The sequence below is a fragment of the Loxodonta africana genome, unplaced genomic scaffold, assembly GCF_030014295.1.
Source record: "Loxodonta africana isolate mLoxAfr1 unplaced genomic scaffold, mLoxAfr1.hap2 scaffold_588, whole genome shotgun sequence".
In the NCBI taxonomy this organism is placed as follows: Eukaryota; Metazoa; Chordata; class Mammalia; order Proboscidea; family Elephantidae; genus Loxodonta; species Loxodonta africana.
The window spans coordinates 19,765-34,355 of NW_026975314.1; the positions used below are offsets into that span (position 1 = coordinate 19,765).

The 14,591-nt window shown below is 75.3% G+C and overlaps 6 non-coding genes across 6 annotated transcripts; all 6 read left to right on the forward strand.

Moving 5' to 3' along the window:
• The first annotated feature begins 158 nt into the window (after positions 1 to 158).
• On the forward strand, positions 159 to 277 carry LOC135229856 (5S ribosomal RNA). Its single transcript, XR_010320523.1, has one exon. It is a non-coding gene; the product is annotated as a 5S ribosomal RNA (ribosomal RNA).
• Positions 278 to 2,582: 2,305 nt separating this feature from the next.
• On the forward strand, positions 2,583 to 2,701 carry LOC135229857 (5S ribosomal RNA). Its single transcript, XR_010320524.1, has one exon. It is a non-coding gene; the product is annotated as a 5S ribosomal RNA (ribosomal RNA).
• A 2,306-nt stretch (positions 2,702 to 5,007) lies between these two features.
• Positions 5,008 to 5,126, forward strand: LOC135229858 (5S ribosomal RNA). The gene has a single exon (XR_010320525.1). It is a non-coding gene; the product is annotated as a 5S ribosomal RNA (ribosomal RNA).
• A 2,286-nt stretch (positions 5,127 to 7,412) lies between these two features.
• LOC135229859 (5S ribosomal RNA) lies at positions 7,413 to 7,531 on the forward strand. Its single transcript, XR_010320526.1, has one exon. It is a non-coding gene; the product is annotated as a 5S ribosomal RNA (ribosomal RNA).
• A 2,286-nt stretch (positions 7,532 to 9,817) lies between these two features.
• On the forward strand, positions 9,818 to 9,936 carry LOC135229884 (5S ribosomal RNA). The gene has a single exon (XR_010320551.1). It is a non-coding gene; the product is annotated as a 5S ribosomal RNA (ribosomal RNA).
• Positions 9,937 to 12,250: 2,314 nt separating this feature from the next.
• Positions 12,251 to 12,369, forward strand: LOC135229860 (5S ribosomal RNA). Its single transcript, XR_010320527.1, has one exon. It is a non-coding gene; the product is annotated as a 5S ribosomal RNA (ribosomal RNA).
• Positions 12,370 to 14,591: the final 2,222 nt, after the last annotated feature.

The following is a 14,591-nucleotide window of genomic DNA, read 5'->3' on the forward strand; positions in this document are numbered from 1 at the left end:
GGGCCGGCTGGCCGGGACCCGCACCCTTGGCCAGGCGGGGCGGGCCGGGGCGGGGCTGGGCGGCCAAAGCTGGAGGCTGCCGGGGCGGCCAAGGCGCGCTGCGCCGGCGGCTGGGGCCGCTGAGCAGGCTCTTAGGGCGAGCGGCGGCAGGCGCTGACGTCTACGGCCATACCACCCTGAACGCGCCCGATCTCGTCTGATCTCGGAAGCTAAGCAGGGTCGGGCCTGGTTAGTACTTGGATGGGAGACCGCCTGGGAATACCGGGTGCTGTAGGCTTTTACGCCTCCTTTTCTCTTTTGCCGCCAACCCACGGGGCACAGGGACACACGGACACGGACAGGGACGCAACCAGGCCAAGAAGCCCGGCCCAGGGGCCCGGCCAGCGGCCCTCGGGCACCAGGAAAGCTTCGGGGGTGGCGGCGGCGTCGACGAGGACGACGACGGCGACGACGACGACGGCGGACGACGGCGGCCCGGCACTCCAGTCCAGTCGGGCCGCAGCGCTTCCCGGCCGCCCCTACTCTCCCCCGCTCCCACCCCCCGCCCGGGCCTTCAGGTTCAGGCCCTGCGGGAGCGCGCCCTGCCCTCGTGGCGGTGGGAGACGCTCCCCGTGGCGCCAGAGCCTCTCCTTGGGGCCGGAGCTCTGTCCTTGTCCAGCGGGGGCAGGCCCCTGGCTCAGAGGGCCTTCGGGAGCCACCCGGGCCGCCTCCGCCCTGCCGCCCCCCCACCCTCCACCCCGACCGGCCTCTGCCCCAACTTGGCTGCTCGGCTGCCCTCCTTCCCTCGGGCTCTGCCCACCCTTCCTGGCTCTGCAGGCCTGCCTCCTGGTGTGCCGGGATGTCTGCTAGTGGATTGGGAGGAGAAGACACCCGGGGCGGGCGGGCCCCTTGCCCTCCCCGGGCAACTTGCTTCGTGTACTCTGGGGGTGGGGGTGGGGCTGGGGCTGGGGCTGAGGCTGGGGCTGGGGCTGGGCCTGGGGCTGGGGGTGCGGGTGGGGACGTGAGACGGCCACAACGGTGGTGGTGGCGGTGGCCGCCGGACACTCGGCCGACTAGCCAGCCTCTCTCTCTGAGGTGTGGCGTGGGGGGGGGAGGGGGGTCGGGGAGGCGACGAGGCGGGCGTGGGGGCGGTGGTGAGGCGGCCTTGAGGTGGGGATCTCGTGCCCGGGAGGAACAGGTGCCCTCCTGCCCGGTGTCCCGCGCGGGCCTAGACGTGGCCTCAAGTGGCCTGACCCCGATGAGTGAGTGAGGACGGGTCCTCCTGGCCGTCGGGCACACAGAACTAGGGGAGCCGGGGCCAGTCGAGCTGGGGGCCTCCCCGAGAGGTGCGAGACCGCAGCAGGGGCGTGCGGGGGTCCAGGCCGGGTGGGGTGGTGCGGTGTTGAGCTGGAGGCTATGCGGGGGGCGGGGCGCCGGGCGCGGGGCGGGGACGGCCACGCACGTTTCCTGCAGGGCTGTGGCTCTGGACCGCCAGGGCCAGAAGCAGCCTGCCCGCGGTCAGCGGGGGGTGAGGTGCGGATGGCGGGGGCCGCCCGCCCTCCCCGCGCCGGTCGCCCGTCCCCACCCACGCCCCCGCCGCCACCCCACCCCACCCCACAACCCGCCCTCCCTCCTCCCATCGGGGAAGCTCACCAGTGAGCTGGGCAGCTGGGCCAACGCGCCTGCCCCACCGCCCTGGCCCCCCACCGACCCTCCCGTCAGGCTAAGCGCCGCCTGCCCCACCTCCAGCCCCCCAGCAGGACCGGGAGCCTACGTGGGGTCCTGACTGGCCAGTGGGCAGGACGTCCCTCGTCGGTAGGCGTGTGGCTCGTGCGTGGTCTTTCGCCGCTCCCCGGTGCCCTCCCCCGCCAGCACCAGGGCTCGGGGGTCCGGTGGGAAGTACCAGAGGGCCTCCGCGGCACCTAGGAGCAGCCTGGCGCGCAAGGGTTCGCCGTGCTCCTCCGAGTCCCGCGTGGCCCTGGAGGGCCACGGCCGGCCAGGAGGGCGACGAGGGGCAAAGGCGGGAGGGACAGGTGGGCCGGGGACCGGGCCCGGGGCCGGGACTGGGGCCGAGAGCCGGGCCCGGCGAGGGCCCCTTGGAGGAAGGGGAGGCAAAGGGAGGCCCCGCCAGGGGACGGGCCGGGGTGGGGGGAGGGCGAGTGGAGGCCGGGGCCACCCCACGCTGGGCAGGGGGAGAGACGGGAGGCGCTCGGCCAGATGTCGGCGGAAGCAGGCGGCCCGAGTGCCTCCCGGTGCCGCCGCCGGGGGCGAGGGGCGAGCAGGCGGCAGGAGAGCCCCGGCCGGACTGAGGGGGGCCGTGGGGCTTCGCAGGAAGGGCAGGGGGCGCGACCCGGGCGGCCTTCCCGCCTGGCTGACTGCCTTCCTCCCGGTCGCCGCCACCTGCCTGCTTGGAGGCCGGACTCTTGGGCCGGCTGGCCGGGACCCGCACCCTTGGCCAGGCGGGGCGGGCCGGGGCGGGCCGGGGCGGGCCGGGGCGGGGCTGGGCGGCCAAAGCTGGAGGCTGCCGGGGCGGCCAAGGCGCGCTGCGCCGGCGGCTGGGGCCGCTGAGCAGGCTCTTAGGGCGAGCGGCGGCAGGCGCTGACGTCTACGGCCATACCACCCTGAACGCGCCCGATCTCGTCTGATCTCGGAAGCTAAGCAGGGTCGGGCCTGGTTAGTACTTGGATGGGAGACCGCCTGGGAATACCGGGTGCTGTAGGCTTTTACGCCTCCTTTTCTCTTTTGCCGCCAACCCACGGGGCACAGGGACACACGGACACGGACAGGGACGCAACCAGGCCAAGAAGCCCGGCCCAGGGGCCCGGCCAGCGGCCCTCGGGCACCAGGAAAGCTTCGGGGGTGGCGGCGGCGTCGACGAGGACGACGACGGCGACGACGACGACGGCGGACGACGGCGGCCCGGCACTCCAGTCCAGTCGGGCCGCAGCGCTTCCCGGCCGCCCCTACTCTCCCCCGCTCCCACCCCCCGCCCGGGCCTTCAGGTTCAGGCCCTGCGGGAGCGCGCCCTGCCCTCGTGGCGGTGGGAGACGCTCCCCGTGGCGCCAGAGCCTCTCCTTGGGGCCGGAGCTCTGTCCTTGTCCAGCGGGGGCAGGCCCCTGGCTCAGAGGGCCTTCGGGAGCCACCCGGGCCGCCTCCGCCCTGCCGCCCCCCCACCCTCCACCCCGACCGGCCTCTGCCCCAACTTGGCTGCTCGGCTGCCCTCCTTCCCTCGGGCTCTGCCCACCCTTCCTGGCTCTGCAGGCCTGCCTCCTGGTGTGCCGGGATGTCTGCTAGTGGATTGGGAGGAGAAGACACCCGGGGCGGGCGGGCCCCTTGCCCTCCCCGGGCAACTTGCTTCGTGTACTCTGGGGGTGGGGGTGGGGCTGGGGCTGGGGCTGAGGCTGGGGCTGGGGCTGGGCCTGGGGCTGGGGGTGCGGGTGGGGACGTGAGACGGCCACAACGGTGGTGGTGGCGGTGGCCGCCGGACACTCGGCCGACTAGCCAGCCTCTCTCTCTGAGGTGTGGCGTGGGGGGGGGGAGGGGGGTCGGGGAGGCGACGAGGCGGGCGTGGGGGCGGTGGTGAGGCGGCCTTGAGGTGGGGATCTCGTGCCCGGGAGGAACAGGTGCCCTCCTGCCCGGTGTCCCGCGCGGGCCTAGACGTGGCCTCAAGTGGCCTGACCCCGATGAGTGAGTGAGGACGGGTCCTCCTGGCCGACGGGCACACAGAACTAGGGGAGCCGGGGCCAGTCGAGCTGGGGGCCTCCCCGAGAGGTGCGAGACCGCAGCAGGGGCGTGCGGGGGTCCAGGCCGGGTGGGGTGGTGCGGTGTTGAGCTGGAGGCTATGCGGGGGGCGGGGCGCCGGGCGCGGGGCGGGGACGGCCACGCACGTTTCCTGCAGGGCTGTGGCTCTGGACCGCCAGGGCCAGAAGCAGCCTGCCCGCGGTCAGCGGGGGGTGAGGTGCGGATGGCGGGGGCCGCCCGCCCTCCCCGCGCCGGTCGCCCGTCCCCACCCACGCCCCCGCCGCCACCCCACCCCACCCCACCCCACCCCACCCCACCCCACAACCCGCCCTCCCTCCTCCCATCGGGGAAGCTCACCAGTGAGCTGGGCAGCTGGGCCAACGCGCCTGCCCCACCGCCCTGGCCCCCCACCGACCCTCCCGTCAGGCTAAGCGCCGCCTGCCCCACCTCCAGCCCCCCAGCAGGACCGGGAGCCTACGTGGGGTCCTGACTGGCCAGTGGGCAGGACGTCCCTCGTCGGTAGGCGTGTGGCTCGTGCGTGGTCTTTCGCCGCTCCCCGGTGCCCTCCCCCGCCAGCACCAGGGCTCGGGGGTCCGGTGGGAAGTACCAGAGGGCCTCCGCGGCACCTAGGAGCAGCCTGGCGCGCAAGGGTTCGCCGTGCTCCTCCGAGTCCCGCGTGGCCCTGGAGGGCCACGGCCGGCCAGGAGGGCGACGAGGGGCAAAGGCGGGAGGGACAGGTGGGCCGGGGACCGGGCCCGGGGCCGGGACTGGGGCCGAGAGCCGGGCCCGGCGAGGGCCCCTTGGAGGAAGGGGAGGCAAAGGGAGGCCCCGCCAGCGGACGGGCCGGGGTGGGGGGAGGGCGAGTGGAGGCCGGGGCCACCCCACGCTGGGCAGGGGGAGAGACGAGAGGCGCTCGGCCAGATGTCGGCGGAAGCAGGCGGCCCGAGTGCCTCCCGGTGCCGCCGCCGGGGGCGAGGGGCGAGCAGGCGGCAGGAGAGCCCCGGCCGGACTGAGGGGGGCCGTGGGGCTTCGCAGGAAGGGCAGGGGGCGCGACCCGGGCGGCCTTCCCGCCTGGCTGACTGCCTTCCTCCCGGTCGCCGCCACCTGCCTGCTTGGAGGCCGGACTCTTGGGCCGGCTGGCCGGGACCCGCACCCTTGGCCAGGCGGGGCGGGCCGGGGCGGGGCTGGGCGGCCAAAGCTGGAGGCTGCCGGGGCGGCCAAGGCGCGCTGCGCCGGCGGCTGGGGCCGCTGAGCAGGCTCTTAGGGCGAGCGGCGGCAGGCGCTGACGTCTACGGCCATACCACCCTGAACGCGCCCGATCTCGTCTGATCTCGGAAGCTAAGCAGGGTCGGGCCTGGTTAGTACTTGGATGGGAGACCGCCTGGGAATACCGGGTGCTGTAGGCTTTTACGCCTCCTTTTCTCTTTTGCCGCCAACCCACGGGGCACAGGGACACACGGACACGGACAGGGACGCAACCAGGCCAAGAAGCCCGGCCCAGGGGCCCGGCCAGCGGCCCTCGGGCACCAGGAAAGCTTCGGGGGTGGCGGCGGCGTCGACGAGGACGACGACGGCGACGACGACGACGGCGGACGACGGCGGCCCGGCACTCCAGTCCAGTCGGGCCGCAGCGCTTCCCGGCCGCCCCTACTCTCCCCCGCTCCCACCCCCCGCCCGGGCCTTCAGGTTCAGGCCCTGCGGGAGCGCGCCCTGCCCTCGTGGCGGTGGGAGACGCTCCCCGTGGCGCCAGAGCCTCTCCTTGGGGCCGGAGCTCTGTCCTTGTCCAGCGGGGGCAGGCCCCTGGCTCAGAGGGCCTTCGGGAGCCACCCGGGCCGCCTCCGCCCTGCCGCCCCCCCACCCTCCACCCCGACCGGCCTCTGCCCCAACTTGGCTGCTCAGCTGCCCTCCTTCCCTCGGGCTCTGCCCACCCTTCCTGGCTCTGCAGGCCTGCCTCCTGGTGTGCCGGGATGTCTGCTAGTGGATTGGGAGGAGAAGACACCCGGGGCGGGCGCGCCCCTTGCCCTCCCCGGGCAACTTGCTTCGTGTACTCTGGGGGTGGGGGTGGGGCTGGGGCTGGGGCTGAGGCTGGGGCTGGGGCTGGGCCTGGGGCTGGGGGTGCGGGTGGGGACGTGAGACGGCCACAACGGTGGTGGTGGCGGTGGCCGCCGGACACTCGGCCGACTAGCCAGCCTCTCTCTCTGAGGTGTGGCGTGGGGGGGGGGAGGGGGGTCGGGGAGGCGACGAGGCGGGCGTGGGGGCGGTGGTGAGGCGGCCTTGAGGTGGGGATCTCGTGCCCGGGAGGAACAGGTGCCCTCCTGCCCGGTGTCCCGCGCGGGCCTAGACGTGGCCTCAAGTGGCCTGACCCCGATGAGTGAGTGAGGACGGGTCCTCCTGGCCGTCGGGCACACAGAACTAGGGGAGCCGGGGCCAGTCGAGCTGGGGGCCTCCCCGAGAGGTGCGAGACCGCAGCAGGGGCGTGCGGGGGTCCAGGCCGGGTGGGGTGGTGCGGTGTTGAGCTGGAGGCTATGCGGGGGGCGGGGCGCCGGGCGCGGGGCGGGGACGGCCACGCACGTTTCCTGCAGGGCTGTGGCTCTGGACCGCCAGGGCCAGAAGCAGCCTGCCCGCGGTCAGCGGGGGGTGAGGTGCGGATGGCGGGGGCCGCCCGCCCTCCCCGCGCCGGTCGCCCGTCCCCACCCACGCCCCCGCCGCCACCCCACCCCACCCCACAACCCGCCCTCCCTCCTCCCATCGGGGAAGCTCACCAGTGAGCTGGGCAGCTGGGCCAACGCGCCTGCCCCACCGCCCTGGCCCCCCACCGACCCTCCCGTCAGGCTAAGCGCCGCCTGCCCCACCTCCAGCCCCCCAGCAGGACCGGGAGCCTACGTGGGGTCCTGACTGGCCAGTGGGCAGGACGTCCCTCGTCGGTAGGCGTGTGGCTCGTGCGTGGTCTTTCGCCGCTCCCCGGTGCCCTCCCCCGCCAGCACCAGGGCTCGGGGGTCCGGTGGGAAGTACCAGAGGGCCTCCGCGGCACCTAGGAGCAGCCTGGCGCGCAAGGGTTCGCCGTGCTCCTCCGAGTCCCGCGTGGCCCTGGAGGGCCACGGCCGGCCAGGAGGGCGACGAGGGGCAAAGGCGGGAGGGACAGGTGGGCCGGGGACCGGGCCCGGGGCCGGGACTGGGGCCGAGAGCCGGGCCCGGCGAGGGCCCCTTGGAGGAAGGGGAGGCAAAGGGAGGCCCCGCCAGGGGACGGGCCGGGGTGGGGGAAGGGCGAGTGGAGGCCGGGGCCACCCCACGCTGGGCAGGGGGAGAGACGAGAGGCGCTCGGCCAGATGTCGGCGGAAGCAGGCGGCCCGAGTGCCTCCCGGTGCCGCCGCCGGGGGCGAGGGGCGAGCAGGCGGCAGGAGAGCCCCGGCCGGACTGAGGGGGGCCGTGGGGCTTCGCAGGAAGGGCAGGGGGCGCGACCCGGGCGGCCTTCCCGCCTGGCTGACTGCCTTCCTCCCGGTCGCCGCCACCTGCCTGCTTGGAGGCCGGACTCTTGGGCCGGCTGGCCGGGACCCGCACCCTTGGCCAGGCGGGGCGGGCCGGGGCGGGGCTGGGCGGCCAAAGCTGGAGGCTGCCGGGGCGGCCAAGGCGCGCTGCGCCGGCGGCTGGGGCCGCTGAGCAGGCTCTTAGGGCGAGCGGCGGCAGGCGCTGACGTCTACGGCCATACCACCCTGAACGCGCCCGATCTCGTCTGATCTCGGAAGCTAAGCAGGGTCGGGCCTGGTTAGTACTTGGATGGGAGACCGCCTGGGAATACCGGGTGCTGTAGGCTTTTACGCCTCCTTTTCTCTTTTGCCGCCAACCCACGGGGCACAGGGACACACGGACACGGACAGGGACGCAACCAGGCCAAGAAGCCCGGCCCAGGGGCCCGGCCAGCGGCCCTCGGGCACCAGGAAAGCTTCGGGGGTGGCGGCGGCGTCGACGAGGACGACGACGGCGACGACGACGACGGCGGACGACGGCGGCCCGGCACTCCAGTCCAGTCGGGCCGCAGCGCTTCCCGGCCGCCCCTACTCTCCCCCGCTCCCACCCCCCGCCCGGGCCTTCAGGTTCAGGCCCTGCGGGAGCGCGCCCTGCCCTCGTGGCGGTGGGAGACGCTCCCCGTGGCGCCAGAGCCTCTCCTTGGGGCCGGAGCTCTGTCCTTGTCCAGCGGGGGCAGGCCCCTGGCTCAGAGGGCCTTCGGGAGCCACCCGGGCCGCCTCCGCCCTGCCGCCCCCCCACCCTCCACCCCGACCGGCCTCTGCCCCAACTTGGCTGCTCAGCTGCCCTCCTTCCCTCGGGCTCTGCCCACCCTTCCTGGCTCTGCAGGCCTGCCTCCTGGTGTGCCGGGATGTCTGCTAGTGGATTGGGAGGAGAAGACACCCGGGGCGGGCGCGCCCCTTGCCCTCCCCGGGCAACTTGCTTCGTGTACTCTGGGGGTGGGGGTGGGGCTGGGGCTGGGGCTGAGGCTGGGGCTGGGGCTGGGCCTGGGGCTGGGGGTGCGGGTGGGGACGTGAGACGGCCACAACGGTGGTGGTGGCGGTGGCCGCCGGACACTCGGCCGACTAGCCAGCCTCTCTCTCTGAGGTGTGGCGTGGGGGGGGGGAGGGGGGTCGGGGAGGCGACGAGGCGGGCGTGGGGGCGGTGGTGAGGCGGCCTTGAGGTGGGGATCTCGTGCCCGGGAGGAACAGGTGCCCTCCTGCCCGGTGTCCCGCGCGGGCCTAGACGTGGCCTCAAGTGGCCTGACCCCGATGAGTGAGTGAGGACGGGTCCTCCTGGCCGTCGGGCACACAGAACTAGGGGAGCCGGGGCCAGTCGAGCTGGGGGCCTCCCCGAGAGGTGCGAGACCGCAGCAGGGGCGTGCGGGGGTCCAGGCCGGGTGGGGTGGTGCGGTGTTGAGCTGGAGGCTATGCGGGGGGCGGGGCGCCGGGCGCGGGGCGGGGACGGCCACGCACGTTTCCTGCAGGGCTGTGGCTCTGGACCGCCAGGGCCAGAAGCAGCCTGCCCGCGGTCAGCGGGGGGTGAGGTGCGGATGGCGGGGGCCGCCCGCCCTCCCCGCGCCGGTCGCCCGTCCCCACCCACGCCCCCGCCGCCACCCCACCCCACCCCACAACCCGCCCTCCCTCCTCCCATCGGGGAAGCTCACCAGTGAGCTGGGCAGCTGGGCCAACGCGCCTGCCCCACCGCCCTGGCCCCCCACCGACCCTCCCGTCAGGCTAAGCGCCGCCTGCCCCACCTCCAGCCCCCCAGCAGGACCGGGAGCCTACGTGGGGTCCTGACTGGCCAGTGGGCAGGACGTCCCTCGTCGGTAGGCGTGTGGCTCGTGCGTGGTCTTTCGCCGCTCCCCGGTGCCCTCCCCCGCCAGCACCAGGGCTCGGGGGTCCGGTGGGAAGTACCAGAGGGCCTCCGCGGCACCTAGGAGCAGCCTGGCGCGCAAGGGTTCGCCGTGCTCCTCCGAGTCCCGCGTGGCCCTGGAGGGCCACGGCCGGCCAGGAGGGCGACGAGGGGCAAAGGCGGGAGGGACAGGTGGGCCGGGGACCGGGCCCGGGGCCGGGACTGGGGCCGAGAGCCGGGCCCGGCGAGGGCCCCTTGGAGGAAGGGGAGGCAAAGGGAGGCCCCGCCAGGGGACGGGCCGGGGTGGGGGAAGGGCGAGTGGAGGCCGGGGCCACCCCACGCTGGGCAGGGGGAGAGACGAGAGGCGCTCGGCCAGATGTCGGCGGAAGCAGGCGGCCCGAGTGCCTCCCGGTGCCGCCGCCGGGGGCGAGGGGCGAGCAGGCGGCAGGAGAGCCCCGGCCGGACTGAGGGGGGCCGTGGGGCTTCGCAGGAAGGGCAGGGGGCGCGACCCGGGCGGCCTTCCCGCCTGGCTGACTGCCTTCCTCCCGGTCGCCGCCACCTGCCTGCTTGGAGGCCGGACTCTTGGGCCGGCTGGCCGGGACCCGCACCCTTGGCCAGGCGGGGCGGGCCGGGGCGGGGCTGGGCGGCCAAAGCTGGAGGCTGCCGGGGCGGCCAAGGCGCGCTGCGCCGGCGGCTGGGGCCGCTGAGCAGGCTCTTAGGGCGAGCGGCGGCAGGCGCTGACGTCTACGGCCATACCACCCTGAACGCGCCCGATCTCGTCTGATCTCGGAAGCTAAGCAGAGTCGGGCCTGGTTAGTACTTGGATGGGAGACCGCCTGGGAATACCGGGTGCTGTAGGCTTTTACGCCTCCTTTTCTCTTTTGCCGCCAACCCACGGGGCACAGGGACACACGGACACGGACAGGGACGCAACCAGGCCAGGAAGCCCGGCCCAGGGGCCCGGCCAGCGGCCCTCGGGCACCAGGAAAGCTTCGGGGGTGGCGGCGGCGTCGACGAGGAAGACGACGGCGACGACGACGACGGCGGACGACGGCGGCCCGGCACTCCAGTCCAGTCGGGCCGCAGCGCTTCCCGGCCGCCCCTACTCTCCCCCGCTCCCACCCCCCGCCCGGGCCTTCAGGTTCAGGCCCTGCGGGAGCGCGCCCTGCCCTCGTGGCGGTGGGAGACGCTCCCCGTGGCGCCAGAGCCTCTCCTTGGGGCCGGAGCTCTGTCCTTGTCCAGCGGGGGCAGGCCCCTGGCTCAGAGGGCCTTCGGGAGCCACCCGGGCCGCCTCCGCCCTGCCGCCCCCCCACCCTCCACCCCGACCGGCCTCTGCCCCAACTTGGCTGCTCGGCTGCCCTCCTTCCCTCGGGCTCTGCCCACCCTTCCTGGCTCTGCAGGCCTGCCTCCTGGTGTGCCGGGATGTCTGCTAGTGGATTGGGAGGAGAAGACACCCGGGGCGGGCGGGCCCCTTGCCCTCCCCGGGGCGGGCGGGCCCCTTGCCCTCCCCGGGCAACTTGCTTCGTGTACTCTGGGGGTGGGGGTGGGGCTGGGGCTGGGGCTGAGGCTGGGGCTGGGGCTGGGCCTGGGGCTGGGGGTGCGGGTGGGGACGTGAGACGGCCACAACGGTGGTGGTGGCGGTGGCCGCCGGACACTCGGCCGACTAGCCAGCCTCTCTCTCTGAGGTGTGGCGTGGGGGGGGGGGAGGGGGGTCGGGGAGGCGACGAGGCGGGCGTGGGGGCGGTGGTGAGGCGGCCTTGAGGTGGGGATCTCGTGCCCGGGAGGAACAGGTGCCCTCCTGCCCGGTGTCCCGCGCGGGCCTAGACGTGGCCTCAAGTGGCCTGTCCCCGATGAGTGAGTGAGGACGGGTCCTCCTGGCCGTCGGGCACACAGAACTAGGGGAGCCGGGGCCAGTCGAGCTGGGGGCCTCCCCGAGAGGTGCGAGACCGCAGCAGGGGCGTGCGGGGGTCCAGGCCGGGTGGGGTGGTGCGGTGTTGAGCTGGAGGCTATGCGGGGGGTGGGGCGCCGGGCGCGGGGCGGGGACGGCCACGCACGTTTCCTGCAGGGCTGTGGCTCTGGACCGCCAGGGCCAGAAGCAGCCTGCCCGCGGTCAGCGGGGGGTGAGGTGCGGATGGCGGGGGCCGCCCGCCCTCCCCGCGCCGGTCGCCCGTCCCCACCCACGCCCCCGCCGCCACCCCACCCCACCCCACAACCCGCCCTCCCTCCTCCCATCGGGGAAGCTCACCAGTGAGCTGGGCAGCTGGGCCAACGCGCCTGCCCCACCGCCCTGGCCCCCCACCGACCCTCCCGTCAGGCTAAGCGCCGCCTGCCCCACCTCCAGCCCCCCAGCAGGACCGGGAGCCTACGTGGGGTCCTGACTGGCCAGTGGGCAGGACGTCCCTCGTCGGTAGGCGTGTGGCTCGTGCGTGGTCTTTCGCCGCTCCCCGGTGCCCTCCCCCGCCAGCACCAGGGCTCGGGGGTCCAGTGGGAAGTACCAGAGGGCCTCCGCGGCACCTAGGAGCAGCCTGGCGCGCAAGGGTTCGCCGTGCTCCTCCGAGTCCCGCGTGGCCCTGGAGGGCCACGGCCGGCCAGGAGGGCGACGAGGGGCAAAGGCGGGAGGGACAGGTGGGCCGGGGACCGGGCCCGGGGCCGGGACTGGGGCCGAGAGCCGGGCCCGGCGAGGGCCCCTTGGAGGAAGGGGAGGCAAAGGGAGGCCCCGCCAGGGGACGGGCCGGGGTGGGGGGAGGGCGAGTGGAGGCCGGGGCCACCCCACGCTGGGCAGGGGGAGAGACGAGAGGCGCTCGGCCAGATGTCGGCGGAAGCAGGCGGCCCGAGTGCCTCCCGGTGCCGCCGCCGGGGGCGAGGGGCGAGCAGGCGGCAGGAGAGCCCCGGCCGGACTGAGGGGGGCCGTGGGGCTTCGCAGGAAGGGCAGGGGGCGCGACCCGGGCGGCCTTCCCGCCTGGCTGACTGCCTTCCTCCCGGTCGCCGCCACCTGCCTGCTTGGAGGCCGGACTCTTGGGCCGGCTGGCCGGGACCCGCACCCTTGGCCAGGCGGGGCGGGCCGGGGCGGGGCTGGGCGGCCAAAGCTGGAGGCTGCCGGGGCGGCCAAGGCGCGCTGCGCCGGCGGCTGGGGCCGCTGAGCAGGCTCTTAGGGCGAGCGGCGGCAGGCGCTGACGTCTACGGCCATACCACCCTGAACGCGCCCGATCTCGTCTGATCTCGGAAGCTAAGCAGGGTCGGGCCTGGTTAGTACTTGGATGGGAGACCGCCTGGGAATACCGGGTGCTGTAGGCTTTTACGCCTCCTTTTCTCTTTTGCCGCCAACCCACGGGGCACAGGGACACACGGACACGGACAGGGACGCAACCAGGCCAGGAAGCCCGGCCCAGGGGCCCGGCCAGCGGCCCTCGGGCACCAGGAAAGCTTCGGGGGTGGCGGCGGCGTCGACGAGGACGACGACGGCGACGACGACGACGGCGGACGACGGCGGACGACGGCGGCCCGGCACTCCAGTCCAGTCGGGCCGCAGCGCTTCCCGGCCGCCCCTACTCTCCCCCGCTCCCACCCCCCGCCCGGGCCTTCAGGTTCAGGCCCTGCGGGAGCGCGCCCTGCCCTCGTGGCGGTGGGAGACGCTCCCCGTGGCGCCAGAGCCTCTCCTTGGGGCCGGAGCTCTGTCCTTGTCCAGCGGGGGCAGGCCCCTGGCTCAGAGGGCCTTCGGGAGCCACCCGGGCCGCCTCCGCCCTGCCGCCCCCCCACCCTCCACCCCGACCGGCCTCTGCCCCAACTTGGCTGCTCGGCTGCCCTCCTTCCCTCGGGCTCTGCCCACCCTTCCTGGCTCTGCAGGCCTGCCTCCTGGTGTGCCGGGATGTCTGCTAGTGGATTGGGAGGAGAAGACACCCGGGGCGGGCGGGCCCCTTGCCCTCCCCGGGGCGGGCGGGCCCCTTGCCCTCCCCGGGCAACTTGCTTCGTGTACTCTGGGGGTGGGGGTGGGGCTGGGGCTGGGGCTGAGGCTGGGGCTGGGGCTGGGCCTGGGGCTGGGGGTGCGGGTGGGGACGTGAGACGGCCACAACGGTGGTGGTGGCGGTGGCCGCCGGACACTCGGCCGACTAGCCAGCCTCTCTCTCTGAGGTGTGGCGTGGGGGGGGGGAGGGGGGTCGGGGAGGCGACGAGGCGGGCGTGGGGGCGGTGGTGAGGCGGCCTTGAGGTGGGGATCTCGTGCCCGGGAGGAACAGGTGCCCTCCTGCCCGGTGTCCCGCGCGGGCCTAGACGTGGCCTCAAGTGGCCTGACCCCGATGAGTGAGTGAGGACGGGTCCTCCTGGCCGTCGGGCACACAGAACTAGGGGAGCCGGGGCCAGTCGAGCTGGGGGCCTCCCCGAGAGGTGCGAGACCGCAGCAGGGGCGTGCGGGGGTCCAGGCCGGGTGGGGTGGTGCGGTGTTGAGCTGGAGGCTATGCGGGGGGTGGGGCGCCGGGCGCGGGGCGGGGACGGCCACGCACGTTTCCTGCAGGGCTGTGGCTCTGGACCGCCAGGGCCAGAAGCAGCCTGCCCGCGGTCAGCGGGGGGTGAGGTGCGGATGGCGGGGGCCGCCCGCCCTCCCCGCGCCGGTCGCCCGTCCCCACCCACGCCCCCGCCGCCACCCCACCCCACCCCACAACCCGCCCTCCCTCCTCCCATCGGGGAAGCTCACCAGTGAGCTGGGCAGCTGGGCCAACGCGCCTGCCCCACCGCCCTGGCCCCCCACCGACCCTCCCGTCAGGCTAAGCGCCGCCTGCCCCACCTCCAGCCCCCCAGCAGGACCGGGAGCCTACGTGGGGTCCTGACTGGCCAGTGGGCAGGACGTCCCTCGTCGGTAGGCGTGTGGCTCGTGCGTGGTCTTTCGCCGCTCCCCGGTGCCCTCCCCCGCCAGCACCAGGGCTCGGGGGTCCAGTGGGAAGTACCAGAGGGCCTCCGCGGCACCTAGGAGCAGCCTGGCGCGCAAGGGTTCGCCGTGCTCCTCCGAGTCCCGCGTGGCCCTGGAGGGCCACGGCCGGCCAGGAGGGCGACGAGGGGCAAAGGCGGGAGGGACAGGTGGGCCGGGGACCGGGCCCGGGGCCGGGACTGGGGCCGAGAGCCGGGCCCGGCGAGGGCCCCTTGGAGGAAGGGGAGGCAAAGGGAGGCCCCGCCAGGGGACGGGCCGGGGTGGGGGGAGGGCGAGTGGAGGCCGGGGCCACCCCACGCTGGGCAGGGGGAGAGACGAGAGGCGCTCGGCCAGATGTCGGCGGAAGCAGGCGGCCCGAGTGCCTCCCGGTGCCGCCGCCGGGGGCGAGGGGCGAGCAGGCGGCAGGAGAGCCCCGGCCGGACTGAGGGGGGCCGTGGGGCTTCGCAGGAAGGGCAGGGGGCGCGACCCGGGCGGCCTTCCCGCCTGGCTGACTGCCTTCCTCCCGGTCGCCGCCACCTGCCTGCTTGGAGGCCGGACTCTTGGGCCGGCTGGCCGGGACCCGCACCCTTGGCCAGGCGGGGCGGGCCGGGGCGGGGCT